Source organism: Antechinus flavipes, chromosome 2 (assembly GCF_016432865.1).
Source record: "Antechinus flavipes isolate AdamAnt ecotype Samford, QLD, Australia chromosome 2, AdamAnt_v2, whole genome shotgun sequence".
NCBI classification, from domain to species: domain Eukaryota; kingdom Metazoa; phylum Chordata; class Mammalia; order Dasyuromorphia; family Dasyuridae; genus Antechinus; species Antechinus flavipes.
Window position 1 is genome coordinate 130,531,813 of NC_067399.1, and position 16,004 is coordinate 130,547,816.

The following is a 16,004-nucleotide window of genomic DNA, read 5'->3' on the forward strand; positions in this document are numbered from 1 at the left end:
CCGGCCTCGTCCCGGCTCGCGACCTCCCCCAGCCCTGGCGGGCCCTCGGAGATCACGCGCGCAGACCAGGTTTGCCAATTAGAAAAGGGCCGCGCGTGGGCGGCCGTGGGCGGCCCGAGGTCACGTGGCTTCTCCGGGGTGCTGCCGGGAGTCAGAGCCGAGGCTCACCCCGGAGGCCTGAGCCACTGTCTTAGGCCCGCTCACCTTCGGTTTGCTCACGAATCATATCCTGCTGAGGCCTCCAGGGCCCCTCCGGCCCAAAGCCAGGCCCGGCCTCTTCCGCTCCCAATCCACCTCGGTGCGCAGGAGTTCCGACCTGCTCCAGGGCGCCCTGAAAATGAGGCAGGTCGGAGGAATCAAAATGGCGCCGAAGGCCGAGGAAGAGGAATGATTTATTTTCCCATTTCAACATCTCCGGTTCTTTTTTGGCCATTTGTACGTGAGCTTGGAAAGTTCTAGTTCCAAAACGCTGCTGGAAATTCGAGTAAGCCAAGAAGGCCGAGAATCTCCAACAGGATGCGAAGTATTGCCGACCTAAATTTCCCTTCCTGTGGCCTAAAGGCGGCATCTTTTGCTCCATGGATCTCAAGGAGGGCGGAAGAGAGCCCAGTTATAGCGCACCAAAATTAATGATGATAATGGAGTAGCCGGGTAACTGAGGGGATCGAGTGCTTGGCCGAGGGTTGTAGGGGTCTGCTTCAAAGAGCCGTCCTCAGACACGTCCATCAGTCAGTAAACATTAATTCACGCTAAATGATGGGGATACAGTAAGAGACAAAGGACAGCCCTTCTGCTCGAGGAACTTACAGTCTAATTGAAGAGACAACATGCAAACAAATATGTACAAGGCAAGCTTTGTATGGAATTAATTAATAGGAAAACACTTTTTAAAAGGGAAGGCTCAGGGAAGGGGTTAGGAAAGGCTTCCTGCAGAAAGCAGTTGTATTGACTCCACTGGGTCAAGTCACGAACTTCGGTCCACCTCAGTTTCCTCAATTGTAAAATGGGAATTGTAATAGGATCTATCTCACTGTTGTGGGAATCAAATGAGATAATAATTGTAATATCTGTAGCACGGCGCCTGGTACATAGTAAGTGCTTAATAAATGCTTATTGCCTTCCTTCACAGACACAGGGCACGGAGGAAACGTGTTTAGGAGAAAACAAAAGGAACAGTTTTCCACCATTTAGTTCTTTGTTGGGTATTTGGGCCCTTCAAAGTCAGGGGGAAAATCCCAAAACATGGAAAGTAAGTGACATCAGGAGCAGGAGCCATGTTGTGCTGAATGGGTTGGGGTACGGTACACACGTGTGCAGTGTGTGTACGTATGCACACATGTGCACTGCATGCACGCACATACAGGAAATGGGGTGGGTCCCACACAGAGTACTCATTTCCTATTAGTCCTCCTCTGATCTTCAGCAGATTAATTAGGAAGTTTGTCAGGAACCAGCCGTGAACCCCAGCCGCTCCTCAGTGGGAGTGGTAACGGTGCCAGCAAAATCCAAGCTGCAGGAATTCCTCTACCCACGCTGCTCCGATGATTAATGATAGAAAGGAATAAAAAAAGAGGGGTCAACAGCTGAGTGCAAAGCAAGTTGCTAGACAGGGAGTAATTAAGATACTTGGGTAAATATGATTAATAAGCTCAAACCGGCAGGGTGTGCAGTAAACAAGGCTAACCAGATGGTACCCTTTCTTTCTGACAATACTCAGAGCTTTGAAACAAGGTGGGAGGGGTGATGGGAAGTGGGGTGGGGGGGTGGGAAGGAGGGCTAACATAAAGGCCTTTAAACGGTTATGTTCATGGCCTGACCATATCCAGGGAGAAGGCCCTGCCCTTGGGAGGGATGAAGGAAGGGAAAGGATTTTAAGATCATCTGAACCACCTATAGTTGGCAACAACAGGGCAAGGTATTCAGGGCTGAAAATGCTCTCTGGACAGAAGTGGAGACAATGGAGTGAGACTCAAAACAATCTACCCCCCCTCTCCTTGTCTTTAAATATGGCCATGTCATGGAGGCTGCCGAGGAGATGCTAAGAGAGCACTGCTTCCTAGAGCACCGTTTATTAAGGGGAAGGCAATTGTCCATATGATTTTCTATGTCCAACTAGCCCAAGCCCCCGGAGTCTTCCAGTGGTAAGACTAGTGCCAGGGCTGAGAAGCCTTCCCCCATTAGGGACAGAGGCCTGAACCAGTGTCCCATTTTCCTATGCAGTGACCTGCAAAAGAATCCTTCCCCTTCATGTCACAAATACGGCCTTGGAAGGGGAGTGCCACTTTGGGGAATGCTGCTTTTCAGGGTCAAAAGAAATGACGAGAAAGGGTTTGTTCACAGCTGATCTGAAATAAGAAATAACAACCACAACTAGATTTTATAGGGGATTTTGGAATTTGCAAAGCACTTTACAATGGTATTCACTCAGTCCTCACATATGACATAAAATCCTCTTTTTCCAGATGAAGAAATTGAGGCAGAAAGAGGCAACATGACTTATTCAGCATCACTCAACTAAGATGTGTCAAAAGTAGAATTTGAATTCAGGTCTTTCTATCTCTAAGCTATTACCCACTGTATCACCTCATTTCTAAGGAAGTCCTTAGGTAAAGACATATGGATGTTTAACACTTTGATATGGCTTGATAAAGAGAACTCAGAATCACACCAGGAAACAGACTCAAAGAATTTAGGGACAGAAAGAACTTTAGAGATCATTTAGTCTCCCTATTGAACAGATGAGGAAACTGAGGTCAAGAAAAGTGAAAGAACTTGTTCAATTAAAGCAAAGCCATAATTCAAACAACTCGGAAACCATGCTTCCCATCACGTCATACCAATATTTGGGGGCATAAATTCATCAGAATGAGAACTCAGAAGTCAACTAGTCCAGTCACTTCAATCTATAGATAAGAAAAGCAAGAGCCAGGTAAATTAAGAGAACTGGCCAAGATAATTAAAAAAAAAAAAAGCTTCATTTAAAATATAAAATACCTGGAAGTACACACTGCCAACACATACCCAAGAATAATATAAACAAAACTACCAAAAAACTTTTTATACAAATATAGCCAGATTTAAATAGGTGGAGAAATACTAATTGTTCATGGATAGGCAGGGCAAATATAATAAAAATGACAATTTTACCCAACTTAATTTATATGTTAAATGTCATCGATTAAAGTATCAAAAAATTGATTTTTTTTTACTGCATTAGGAAAAAAAAAAACAACAGAATTGATTTGGAAGCCAAAAAGTTAAGATTATCAAAGGAAATAGTGGAAAAAATGTAAAGGAAGGAGGTTTAGCTATACCAGATCTTTATATTATAAGCCAGTAATTATCAAAACTATCTAGTACTGGCAAAGAAAAGTAAAAACATGGGATGCAGAACCAAGATGGCTCTTAAACAGCTGGTTAACAAGATGGTGGTGTAAAGGCAGGCACATGCCTTAACTCCCCCACAAATTCCTACAAATTCCTTTAAATGATGATTCTAAACAAACTTTAGAGCATCAGAACCCACAAAAGATGGAATAAAACAATTTTCCAGCTGAAAACAACTTAGAAGATGTGCAGAAACATCTGTCCACCAGAGTGAGAGTCGAATAAAGTCTGGGGCAGGTCGGACCAGAAGTCCTTGGGAACCTCTGAATCAGTGCAGAAGTGACAGTTTCCAGACCTCCTAGCCAATAAACACCAGAAACAATTTAGAGAATCAGCAGGAAAGATTTGTCCCACTAAGATGAGAGGGAAGCATAGTGCAGTGCAAACTATACCAGCACAGTCCCAGCAAACCAGGAGCAGATCTTGGGAATCAAAATGGCATTAGCAGCAGCTTCTGGCAGTTTCAGCCCAAAGATTATAAGGAAGTTGAACAGCAGAAGGAGATTCAGGAGTCTCTTTGCTAGCAGAACTCTTTTGCTTCCAAGGGTCCTCAAACTACGGCTCGCAGGCCAGATGCAGCAGCTAAGGACGATTATCCCCCTCACCCAGGGCTATGAAGTTTCTTTATTTAAAGGCCCACAAAACAAAGTTGTTTTTTTGTTTTTACTATAGTCCAGCCCTCCAACAGTCTGAGGGACAGTGAACTGGTCCCCTATTTTAAAAAGTTTGAGAACCCCTGGTTTAGCCCATATATAGATCCAGGACACAGGCCTGGCTCATAATTCCAAGGCCAGAAGGATAACTAGTACACTAGACTTTTCAGCCACAGTGGAGCAGGGACCTTCTTCACAGTTCCAGGGCAGAAGAGTACTTTTGGTCACTCAGAGACCAATAGTAAACACACCTCCTTGAATCATGCCACCTTGGAAGAACTGCAAACTTACAGGGCCCTAGAAGGATTTCTAAAAATAGCTGCACAAAACCACTTTCGTTTGAGACATTGCTCCCATCATCCTAGAAACAAAGCCCTACTTTAAAGAAGACTTAAAAGTTGAGTAAACAGGCTAGAAAAATGAGCAAACAACAGAAAAAGATTCTGATTATAGAAAATTACTATGGTGACAAGGAAGATTAAAACACACACTCAAAAGAAGATAAGAAAGTCAAAGCTCATACATCCAAAGCCCCCAAGAAAAATAAAAATTGATCTCAGGCCATAGAAGAGCTCAAAAGTGATTTTGAAAATCAATTAAGAGAGAAGAAAAATTGGAAAGAGAAATAAGAATGATCCAAAAGGATGTGCAAAAAGCTAATAAGAAAAAGGATGTCTTTAAGAATTGCCAAATGGAAAAGGAGGTATAAAAACTCACTAAGGAAAATAATTCCTTAGCAATTAGATTTGAACAAATAGAAGCCAATGATTTTATGAGAAATCAAGATACAATAAAACAAAATCAAAAGATTGAAAATAATGTAAAATATCTCATTGGGGGGAAATGACATTAAAAATAGATCTAGGATAGATAATTTTAAAATAATTGGACTACCTGAAAGTTATGATCAAAAAAAGGGACTAGATATTATTTTTCAAGAAATTTTCAAGGAAAAGTGTCCTAATATTCTAGAACCAGAGGGTAAAATAGATATTGAAAGAATCCACTAATCACCTCCTGAAAGAGATCCTAAAATAAAGACTTCCAGGAATATTATAGCCAAATTCTGGAACTTCCATGTCCAGGAGAAAATATTGCAAGCATCCAGAAGAAAACAATTGAAATATAGTGGAGCAACAGTCAGGATAATACAAGATTTAGCAGCTTTTATATTAAAGGATAGATTAGAATATGATATTTGGAGAGCAATGAAGCTAGGATTACAATCAAGAATCACCTGCCCAGCAAAACTGAGTATAATCCTTTAGGAGAAAATGTGGATATTAATGAAAGAGAGGACTTTCAAGTATTCAGGATTAAAAGACCGGAACTAAATAGAAAAAAAAAAAAGATTTTCAAAAACAGGATTTAGGAAAAACATAAGGGAGTAATTAGGAAAGGGAAATCATAAGGCATTTAATGAACTTTATCTGTTTACATTCCTAAATGGAAGTATGATACTTGTAACTCATAAAAACTTACTCATTATCAAGGCAATTAGAAGGAGTATATATAGACAGAAGCACAGGTGTGAGTTGAACATGAAGGGATCATATCTAAATTAAATTAAGGGGTGAGAAAAATATACTGGGAGAAAAGGAAAGGGAGAGGTGGAATGATATAAATTATTAAATGATATAAGTTGCCATAAAAATGGCAAGAACAACCTTTTGCAAGGGAGGGGAAGAGGGGGAAGAAAGGAGGAGTTAGCGAATCTAACTCATCAGAATTGACTCAAAGAGGGAATCACATACACACTAAATTGTGTATAAAAATCTATCTTACCCTGCAGGAAAGTAGAAGGAGAAGGACATATAAGAAGGAAGGAGAGTGATAGAAGAGAGTCTGTTTGGGGGGAGGGGTGGTCAGAAGCAAAATATTTTTGAGGAGGAGCAGGGGGAAATAACAGAATAAATGGGAGCAGAATACAGTTAGCAATAGTAATTATAAAAAAGAATTTTGAAGTAAGTTTCTCTGATAAAGATCTCATTTCTCAAACATAGAGAACTGAGTCAAATTTATAAAAAATAAGAGCAATTCTCCAATCAACAAATGATCAAAAGATAGGAATAGTTTTCAAAATGAAGTAATTTATTTATAGCCATATTAAAATACTCTAACTATTGATTGGAGAAATGCAAATTGAAACAATTCTGAGGTACCACATATCTATTGGATTGGTTAATTTAACAGAAAAAGAAAATGACAAATGTTGAAGGGAATATAAGAAAAATGAGACATTAATGCACTGTTGGTAAAATTGTGAACTAATTCAACTATGCCATAAAACAATTTGGAACAATGCCCAAAGGGCTATAAAAAGCATCTGTAACCTTTGACTTAAGCACACTACTACTAGGTATATGTCACAGAAGAGATAAAGAAGAAGAAACAGGAAAATTAAAAAGAAGAAGAAGAAAGAAGAGGAAGAAGAAGAGAAGGAGAAGAAAAAAGAAGAAGAAGAAGAAGAAGAGGAGGAGGAGGAGGAGAAGAAGAAGAAGAAGAAGAAGAAGAAGAAGAAGAAGAAGAAGAAGAAGAAGAAGAAGAAAGAAGAAGAAGAAGAAGAAAAAAGAAGAAGAAGAAGAAGAGGAAGAAGAAGAGAAGGAGAAGAAAAAAGAAGAGGAAGAAGGAGAAGAGGAAGAAGGAGAAGAAGAAGAAGAAGAAGAAGAAGAAGAAGAAGAAGAAGAAGAAGAAGAAGAAAGAAGAAGAAGAAGAAGAGGAGGAGGAGGAGGAGGAGGAGGAGGAGGAGAAGAAGAAGAAGAAGAAGAGGAGGAGGAGGAGGAGGAGGAGGAGGAAGAAGAGAAGGAGGAGGAGGAGGATGAAGAAGAGGAGGAAGAGAAGGAGGAGGAGAAGGAGGAGGAGGAGAAAGAAGAATAAGAACAAGAAAAAGAAGGACATACAAAAATATTTATAGAACATTTTTTCTCAAGGCAAGAATTGGAAATTGAGGGGATGCCCATTAATGAAGAGTGGCTGAATAAATTGTTGTATGTGGTTATGATGGAATACTACTGTGTTATAAGAAATGATGAACAGGATGCTTTCAGAAAAACCTGAAAAGATTTCCATGATCATACAAAGTGAAATGTACTGTGTACAAAATAACAGCATAGCAGTATTGTAAAATATTCAGCTATGAGTGACTGTTTTTCTCAGCAATACAATGATCTAAGATAACTCTGAAGGACTTATGATGAAAAATGCTATTCATACCTAGAGAAAGAATTGATTGTTTCTGAATACAAGATTGAAGCATGCTTTTTTAAAATTCTTCACAAGTGATTGTCCAGCCTCTGCTTGAAGATATTTATTGAGAGGAGTACACCACTTTAACAGACAACCCGTTGAGCTTTAAAATGGTTAAGATACCTATTACATTTTTACTTATGTCAACCCAGTTATGTACATCTCTGTAACTTACACTCACTCAGTGCACTCACTCAGTACTGATAGTTTTGTCCTCTGAGGATAAGTCTATAAACTGGATTATATTCCAGCCTTATATTAGTATTCCAGTCCTTCAAATAGGAAAGTAGTTATCATGTCCCTGATAAGCCTTCACTTCTCCAGGTTAATGAAGTCCAACCCTCCGTACCATATTGTTTCATTTTCTCACTATTCTTCATAAATGTGAAGTGCGGAAGTAGTTATATTGTTCTATGTATGGCCTAAACCAGAATGATCATCATGTTACTTATTCTATATCCTGTACATCTTTTGATGAGGCCTTTAATTAGGTTTCATTGTCTTCCATGTCACACTGTTGACATCTGTCAATTTTGGAGTCTACTAAACCTTTTAGATCTTTTATTCATATCAATTGGTACCTAGCCACACCTCTCCAACTTAGTATTATAGCTCTAATTGTAAGTCTTCCTGTTTTTAAGTCCAGCACTCCATCTAGACCAGCACTCTATTGTAGAGGGCAGAACTCTGGAGAAATATACTTAAAATAAGGTGTTTACTCAGTGGAACTGATGAGATGATGGTTCTCTAGTTCACATATATACTTAGTACTTAGCATGGTGATGTAATGGTTCTCTAAGTTCACACATAATCAATATGCTGTAATGATGTAATTACAATAAGGCATATAAGGCCTGGACTTACAGGAACTGGACAGGAACTATCCTTGACCATCCTGGTAGTAGCTCTCGTGCCTCCTGCACTAAAATCAGACTGCCAGACCTGTGAAGGGGACAATAAAGACTTTGGACTTTATTCCTGACTATTCTTGTGGGTGATTATTCTGCTGAGACCAAGGCTGGTCCCAAGGGGCTTTAGAAAGCTAGCCTGGACATTACATTTTGGCACCTGACCATGGACTTAAGGATTTGCACTCTGCAGTTCAACTGACACGATTGTGAGTTCAGTGGAGAAGTTCCAGTGACCCGGAAATGGGGTGAGTACAAAAATAGACAAGCAGGAAACTTTGGTAAGGGCTAAACTATTGTTTCAGCTGAAATGGGACAAATGCTTAGAAAAGAACCTCTCCCACCCCAAGGGAAGTGTGTAGAATGCATAGTTAAAATAATAAAGAACCAAGGTTTGACTGTAACTTGGAAGCAGATCATTGAGCTCTTAGAAACATTAGAATATATGGTTCCTTGATTCTCTAAGAAAGAAAAATTAGAGTCAGATAAGTGGAAAATAGTGGGAGAGCAACTAATTGAATATTACAATGATAATGGTCCTGATCCAATTCCTAAGGAAACATTCTATATATACAACATAATACGATTGGCTTTAAGGAATTACATAAGTTTTAGAATAAGGAAAAAAGAGAAAGAGCAGGAGGAGGATGGTACTGACAAAGCAGCTGAAAAGTGTGAAGAACTGTACAAGAAAGGAGTTAAGAACAGTGCTGATGAAATTAAGGAGTGTGATGCTTCTCAGCAGGAGCCCTTAAGGCATTCCCCATCTCATAAGCCTTCCCCCTCAATTTCCCCCTTGTGGGTGGAGAGAGGAGGAGGAGAGGAAAGGGCAGTGACACAATCAGCACCACCCATGCAGTAGCTTTGTCCACCCCCTATGACACTATTACAAAGGGCACTAATTAAAGCTAAAGAGAAATGGCAAGATACATCTGATTTAAAAATAGAAGTATACCCTGTGATTGAAGAGTTTGACTCTTCAGGTCAAGAAAAAAGAAAATACACTATGTTTAATTTGGAAATTATCAAAGCTCTGAAAAAGACTTGCACTCTTTATGAGTCTACGTTGTCTTATATTAAGATGATATTAAAAAATTTGACTTTTGAAGTTTTAACCTCTAATGATTGGAAATCTATAGCAAGGACATGTTTAGAACCTGGATAAAACTTGTGGCTTTCTGACTATAGTATTGTATATAGTACTATAGTATAGTCTGAATATAGTACTGTAGAACACAAACCCAATGAAATAGGCAACCTGGAGTTAATATACCAGTCACTTTAATCAACTAGCAGGTGTAGGTCTTTATGCAGACACGTTAGCACAGATTAATTACCCTATAGCAACATATGAGCAATTGCTTCTGCTGCTATCAAAGTATGGAGCACCCTTCCAGGAAGACAAGATAGAGGGGAAGCCTTCAGGAAATAGCTGAAGGTCCAAATGAACTTTTTACTGATTTCATGGGATGTCTGCAGATAGCTGTCATATGAAACTATTGATAAAATGCAGCAAAAGAAATTATAAGACAACTTGCTAAGGAAAATGCTAATGAGGTTTGTAGAAGAATTATACTAGGACCACACAAGGATGCTCCTTTAGAGAAGATCATAAGATGCTGTGCCACAGTAGGCATAAATGTCTTTTATATCTAGGCTATTATGCAGACTTCCCAAGATCCAAACATGGGAAGACAGGGTCCCTCATGACAAGGGACTTCTGGAGAGACTCATCAATGCTTTCAATGTGGTAAAGTAGGGTATCTGAAAACTCAATGTTGGCATAGAAATAGAGGGAGAAGACAGGATGAGAGAACAAGATGCAAAACCCCATGTGAAAAATGTAGCAAGGACTTCCACTGGGCTTCAGAATGCAGAATGACTCAGAGAAATGGGAAACAGGGCCCACCTCCAGGACCCCAGGCAAAAAACATGTGGGGCGTGATGGCAGACAATGTTACACCCAGAGAGTCTCTAGAAGTTCAGTACTCAGATATGACCAATCAGCCAAGAAGCAATCTTACAGGAGAAAGGGATTACAATTGGGGAGAATACAGGTTTTATAACCCAACAAAAGGGCAGTATCCAATTCCAGAAGCTCCAATATAATCCCCAAGTGATGTGGAGAGAGCCAGAAAGTGGTGAATAGAAGGGACCAGATAGGTTAACTGCTTGGGGAAAAGGGGTTGCTTGCATCTCTATAGATGGAGAAGGAATCAGATGGGTGCAAACAAATTGTATTTGCCTTGTCCAATGAAAAGAAACAGAGGAGATCCTTGAAATGAAGAAGACCTAAGAAATATCAGAGGGTTCCATCACTGATTGTGCCCATCACTAAAAGAGCATGGCAGTTATGGCAATTGACTCATGAGCATTAAAAATTGTTAATAAGACTGATGCAGGATTTCAATCCTCAGGAATCATTGGATTCTCTGACACCTGATGAGATTATTGCAGGACTTTAAAACTTGTAGGAATCATTGGATTTCCTGATATGTGAAGAAATGGTCAATAGACTGGTTTTGGACTATCTCTAGGACTTATAGACATGTATAATTCCTCATGTTGATTCATATTGTTTGTTATATCACTACTAGCCTGTGTTATATTACTATGTGCTTGTGTAATACCTCCCATGCCGATGGATTTATGTATACTTGTTTCAATAAGAACCTGAGGCCCAGAGGAAACCTGGTTTGGTGTTCTCACCTCCCTGAGAAGTCAGGGCGTGATCACCTCTTTTTTGGTGTTTTCACCTCCCTTCTTGAGAAGTCAGGGAGAGTGTGACCACCTATATTCTAAAACAAAAGAAAGCAGGAAATATAGACAGCAGAACTCTGGAGAAATATACTTGAAACAAGGTGTTATCTTAGTGGAACTGATGAGATGATAGTTCTCTAGTTTACATATTTACTTAGTACTTAGCATGATGACATAATGGTTCTCTAAGTTCACACATAATCAGTACGCTGTAATGATGTAATTACAATAAGGTATATAAGGGTTAACAAAGATTGGAAGACAGACATTCTATCTTTGATCATCCTCGTGGTGACTCTCCTGCTTCCTGCACTAAGATCAGACTGGCAGACCAGCAGAATGCTGGCAGAGGATTCTGGGTCAGACTATGACAGATACAGACTGTGAAGGGGATAATAAAGACTTTGAACTTTATTTCTGACTATTCTCAAGTGGCAATTATTGTGCTGAGATCAAGGCTGGTCCCAAGGCCCTCCAAAAAGCTAGCCTGGACATTACACTCTATTCTACCATCTTTGTTGTTGTTATGTCATTTCAGTTGTGTCCAACTTTTTACAAACTGATTTGGGGTTTTCTTGAAAAAGATACTGGATTGGTTTACCATTTCCTTCTCTAGCTTATTTCACAGATAGAAAACTATGGTTAAACAGGATTAAGTGACTTGCCCAGAGTGACAAAACTAGTAAGTGTCTGAGAGCATATTTGAACTCATGTCTCCCTAACTCTAGGGAATTAGGGTTAATCAACCATCTATCCACTATACACCTAGCTATTCCTTGGTACCACCTAGCTGTCTTGGATTTGTTCATTCTTTTACCTAAGTATAGAATTTTATGTTTATATTTGTAAATTTTCATCATATTTGATTCAAGAAGTTGACCTAGCTATTAAGATCATTTTTAATGATATTGATTGCCAACCAATGTGTTAATTATGCCCCTCAGACTTCTTTTATCTATAAATTTGAGGAGCCTTCCATCTCTATCTTCATCTATGACATTGCTAACAGTCCTGATAAGGACAAGGAGTAGAACAGAGTACTGAGTCTCCCACTCAACACCTCTTTCTTGATTATCATTGATCTATTAATAAATCACATATTTTTTTGTTTACCCAATCAAGTAGTTATGGCTGTATCTTGTGAGCAGTTTAAAATATATTTCTATTTTTTTTCTAAAGGATATCATAGAAGACCATGCAAAAGGTCTTTCTGAAAAATCCAGGCATATTATATCTCTATCATTCTCTTAATTTTCTAGTAGAGCTGCCCTTTGGGGGAAAAATCTAATAAAGTTAGTTTTGGATAATTCATCTTGGCAAATTCATGCTTGCCCTTACTGAATACAATTTTGCCTTAAATGCTCAAAATCCGTTTCTTTAATTATAACTTCTAAATTTTTGTCAAGAATTGATGTTAAATTAATTGGGCCATATGGGCTTCCTTTTATGGAAAGTTTGTGTGACTTTTTATCCCTTTGAGTCCCATGGTACTTATCCCATACATTATTTTTCAAAAATTGCCAATAGTAATTGAGCAATTACAGATATAGATCCTTTTAATACTGTGAATATACTATGACTGAGTATAGTACCTTAAGGGCAACTGAATGGTCTCCTCATCTTCTTCCTATAAAAAATGAAGAAGGTTTCAAGACTGACTGGTCAAGGTCTGTGATCTAGATCACTAAGTACATTATATTTTCTTATGACTTCCATGGTTTCGTGTATCTTTCTCTTGATTGCTAAGGTATGACTACAATGTTCTTCTGTCTGTTAAATTTTTCCCCTTTGAAAAACTGAACTCATCAAGAAAGATTCTATTTAGTCCTGTTGAACAACATCTTGTCTTTTATCTGCTTCATTTTCTAAATGGAATAGGAAAAAAGCAATAATTCATCCTCCTCCTCATCATCATTCAGATCATTATTCAATGGACACATTCCACTTTCAATGGAGAATCTTGATTACTCAGCACACACACAACCATCTAGGCCTAGCCTAATGTCCTCCCATGCAGGGTGAGAATTTCTTTTCAAGAGTCCTAATCTTAATGTGCTATTTTGGACATGTGAGATTAGATCAAAATAGTGATCTAATTTGTCCTTGTAACAACATAACAGATAATTCTCTCTGCTTGTCCCCAAATACTAACACTTTGCACAATAACAGAATTTAATTTCTGATTCCATGTTTATCTTGTTACCAATTTATCATCTATCACAATACTTCATATTGGGAAGAATCATTCACATTTTCAGCAAAATTAGTAATTACATATTTCTCCTCTTCATGAGCTCTAAGTTTCAACTAAACTGGCCTATTAGACTATTCCATATATAAAACATACCATTTCTTATTTCTATGCTGTTGCATATAAGTAATCTACCATGTCTAGACTGTACTCTTTCTCCACACTTTAAAAGCTTTAGCTACCTTTGGAGCTCAGCTTAAGTAGCTCATCCTGAATGAGACCTGATTCGCCCTCCCAACTACTAGTGTCTTATCTCCAAATCATTTTGCCTTTACCTTGTATAAGATCAGGATTACATACTTAATTATCTATGCATGGGCTGTTTTCTGTTGTGCTATGTATACCCAAGGGAAAGAGGAAATTTTCTGACTTTATTTTTGTGTCCTACTGATTTGCTTGTTGAATCTGGTTTGTATCAGCAATGTTACCGAGTATTGAGCACTTTATTTTAGAACTGATATGATCTAGAACCCATCCAGTAACCAAGCAGAGTACACTAAGGAAAGGAAAAATTATTACTATCCCTAGAATATGAAGTCCAAAAACTTGAATTCAAATCTCACCTCTATTATTTTCTATTTATGTGACTTTCATTAAGTCTCTTCACCACTCTGACCTCAATTTCTACATTTCTAAATTGAGGTCTTCAGATTAATTTCTATATTCCTTCCAGCTCTAAATTCTATATTTCTATTATCTTAGAATATCAAGGGGAAGGGATACCATGTCAATTGAAAATCAGTTGATAGATCTCAGGATAATTAGCTTGCTGAGGGAAAAAAAAAAAACTAGGAAAGGATGTAATCTCCATCTTCAAATATTTGAAAGGCTTTCATGTGTAAAAGGGATGAGATTTTTTTTCCTACTTGGTCCCAGAGGGAAGAAAGAGTCCAGCTCCATATGATGAAAATCTTCTTAAAAATTAGAACTGTCCTAAAAAAATTATCAGATATCATGGAAAGTAATAAATTCCCTGGCACTGAAGATTGTCAAATGAGTGCTGAGACCTGAAGTTAAACTCTCAATTTGTCTTTCTGGGATCTGTTGATTGGCAAATTTGGAGGGTAGAGTTGGAAATAAGAGTGAACTTGAAATAGATGATTTTTAAAGAGGTTCTATGCTCCAAATCATTCATACATCTTCTAATCTCTCCTCCTTTATTCTAGTCTCATATTTGTTCTTTAACATACAGGACAAAACTTCTAATCCCTAAAATTCAATGGACCACTGACAAAAAACAGTAACTTGATTGTTCTTCTCCTCCCCCTCATCATCATCACAATACTCTGTAGAAACTTCCCACTGAGAATTTTAAATATCCATCCGTTCATAAATCAAACTCTTCTCTTCCTATGCAAAAGTGCCCATTTCTAGTTGCAAATGCCAATGCCTCTCTTTGTGTTTTTGATCTCATTCCCCATTATTTGCCCCTTTGATCATCACTCTTCCCCTTATTCTCTATCTCTTTTTGTCTACTGGTTTCATCCCTATGGCTGAATCTCCTACACAGTTAAAAAAAACCTCTCATTTATACCCACTATTTTTCTTATATTCCTCCTCCCTTTAACAATCAAACTTCTAGAAAAACAAATTGTTGGCACTATCCTTCTTCACCTTCTAATCATTTCCCATCCCTTTGCAATCTGGTTTCCAATCTCATCACTCAGCTGAAATTACTCTCTCCAAGATTGTCAATGATCTACTAACTGTTAAATCTGACAGGGTTTTTAATTTTATTTTTTTTTTCCCCAAAGCCTTCTCTTTGTGGAGCTCTGCAGCATTTGGCACTGTTGACCAACCCATTCTTCTACACATTTTCTCCTCCTTGTGTTTTTATAATTTCTCTCTCTCTCTCTCTCTCTCTCTCTCTCTCTCTCTCTCTCTCTCTCTCTCTCTCTCTGTCTTTCTGTCTCCCTCTGTGTCTGTATCTCTGTCTCTCTCTCCTTCCCTCCTTCTTCCCTCCCCCTCTGTCTCTCTCACTTTTTCTCTTTCTCTTTTTTTTTACTATCTTGCTACTCCTGTCTCATTTGATGGATTACCTCCATTGTATCTAGATGTAGATGTACCCCAGAACTGAGGTTTTCTTCTTTTCTCTTTTATACAATCTTTCTCTTGGTGATCTCATTAGTGCCTATGGACTCAACTATCACTTCTACAAAGATGGATCCAATACCTTTTCTCAATTCCTAATGAAGAATGAAACACCTCTACATGAATTTCTCATTGATAACTCAACTTCAAAAGGTCTTTTAAAATCCCTCATTGACTTTTCCTCTCAAAAAAATTCCTCTATTTTGAGTTTTCCTGTTTTTGTGGAAGGTAGCACCATTCTTCTAGTCATCCAGGTTTGCAACCTCAGAATCATTTTTACCTTTTCCCTTTCCCTTATTCCTCACACCCCAATCATTTGCCAAGTCATGTTGAGTCTACATCTCCAACATATTCTGCATCTGTTCCCTTCTCTCCACTCACACAGTCACCACCCTAATTCAAGTCCTCATCACCTCTTACCTGGACTGTTGTAATTGCCTCCTAATTGGTCTCCAAACCTCCCAGGTATCCCTTTTCTAATCCATCCTCCACCCAATAGTCATATCGGCCATGTTATTCCCCTGTTCTGGAAACTCCAATGACTCTCCCCTGACTTTAGGGATAAAATTCAGATTTCTCTATTTGTTTTAAAGCCTTTTACAATCTGGCTCCAATCTACTTTTCCAGGTTTATTGCACATTACTCTCCTTCACTCCTTCCATATTCCAGCCAAACTGGTCTGCTTGCTGTTACTATATATGATATAAC